Consider the following 2,303-nt stretch of genomic DNA (forward strand, 5'->3'; position numbering starts at 1 on the left):
TATCACAACGAAATACTGAAAATTTGGTGACCTAACACAATATAAATTTATTCTGAGTTACAGAGGCAGAAGTAAAATAAAACAAAACAAAAAAATGAAAGTGTGGGACAGGACTGTCCTTCTCAAGGGAAGAATTCTTCCCTGCCTCTTTCTAGCGTCTGGTGGCTCCCAGCAACCCTTTGTGTTCCTTGGTTCGTAGCTGCATCACTCCTATCCCTGTGTCTATGGTCACATGTCTTTCTCTGTGTATCTTTGTGTCCTCTGTTCTTCACATAAGGATACTAACATTCATTATAGGGCCCACCTGGATATAGGGCCCACCCTAATCCAATATGACATCTTCTTAACCTAATTACATCTACAGTCTATTTCCAAATGAGGTTGCATTTATAGGTATTAGAAATTAGAACTTGAATGAATCTTTTTAAGAGACATAATTGAACCCACTACAGACCAGAAAAAGAAACAGGGTATGTTGTCTACCTAAAGTTGGACCATCAGAAGCGTGAGGATAAAATCAGGTAGCTTAAGCAGGGAAATCTACTGTGCTCAGTTTCTACAGCAGCTCTTTTCCTAATTCCTTGATGAAGGCGATGAGGTAACAAATACTTGTTGCCCTCCTGAACACACCATCAGAAAATCCATAGCCACCTTCTGTATCCTTTAGGTCAGTGGTTCTCAAACTTGAGCATGCATTAGAATCACCAGAAGACAGATTATTAATTAATCACCAGAAGACAGATTATTAGAACAGAGATTGTTGGGCTCCACCTCAGAGTTTGATTCAGTAGGTCTGTAGTGAGGTTCCACAATTTGCATATCTAACAAATGTTTAAGTGATAATGCTACCAAGAACCATATTCTTGGGGCCGGAATTTCCCAAATTTTAAAGTGTATATTTATTATGTTGAATTTATGTTAAAATAATCCATGTGATTTTTTAGGAAGTGGCAACAACTATCAATGATAAATATGGATTAATTTAATCCTACATTTAATCATATTGATGGAAAATACAAAATTAACTTGAGGAAAAAATCTACATGAGAGAATAGTAAGATGCTAAATTTTTAAAATGTACTTCCTCAAGAAAATAGAGGATATGCAGAAAAAAGGATATGACTTTTTATCTGTATTTGTTACCCACAGAATGATATCCAAAGAAATTTGCATCCATGAAATAAGTAATTTACTAGGTAGAGAGAAGATTCAGAACAAAAACATTAAATATGTTTATTTAAAAAACCAAGAGGGATAAAATAATAAAAACTCCACTCAAATTAGTTATCTGAAATGACAAGTTGAATTATTTCTGAATGTAAAACAAAAAAGAAAAAGGAATTAGTGAAAATGTGACATGGAAGCGTGATCCAAGGGTATATTTACAAAATTGAATATGTAAAGGCAAAAATGTGAAAGTAGAAGCAACAATCAAGAAAATAAAATGAATTTTTCCTTAAGGTGACTAAAGAGTCAAGTTTTAAGTTTATAAGAGAGCAAAAGAGGAAGACATGAAAAGAATATTTCTTTTTTAGAAAAAGTAATTTTATTAAATTTCAGGAGGGCAACTGTAATATAAGTTTCCAGAGAGAGCAAACAAGTTAACGACAAACCGAATAAAATTAGATTATCTTCAAAATAGACTATATTAAAATTCCTACCTGTTATTGATACAGGAATGCTGGGAAGGGAAGAGCATGGTCCTTTAAATAATATGGAAGCAAGGGAAGGGAAATGCTGGGTACAGGAGAGCATGGTCCCTGGGTAGGGCTCCACCCCCACAGACCTAGGTGAGGACAGGCATTTCCTGCCCAAATGTTGCATTTCCCAAGACCACCCTGGCCCACCATACCCCCATCCTGGGCCTATAAAAACCCAAAACCCTAGTTGGCAGACACACAAGTGGCCAGACGTCCAGAGGAATAGTCAGAAGAAGAAAAGCTGCTGGTCGTGGAGAGTAGCACCCCAGCAGAAGAGCACACCAACACCACTAGCACTTCGGCAGGCCATTGACCAGGTGGAGTTTGGCCAGGGCAGTTGGAGGAGAGCCAGGGCAGTGGGGCTGCTGAGAGGCCCAACTCCAGAGGAAGACCTTCTCCATTCTGGCTCCCCCATCAGCTGAGAGCTACTTCAACTCAATAAAACTTGGCGCTCATTCTCCCAGCCCATGTGTGATCTGATTCTTCTGGTATACCAAGGCAAGAACCTGGGACACAGAAAGCCCTCTGCCCTTGTGACAAGGTGGAGACTGTAATTGAGCTAGTTAACACAAGCCACCTATAGACGGCAAACTAAGAGCACCC

This window comes from Mandrillus leucophaeus, unplaced genomic scaffold (genome assembly GCF_000951045.1).
Source record: "Mandrillus leucophaeus isolate KB7577 unplaced genomic scaffold, Mleu.le_1.0 Scaffold223, whole genome shotgun sequence".
Taxonomy (NCBI): Eukaryota; Metazoa; Chordata; class Mammalia; order Primates; family Cercopithecidae; genus Mandrillus; species Mandrillus leucophaeus.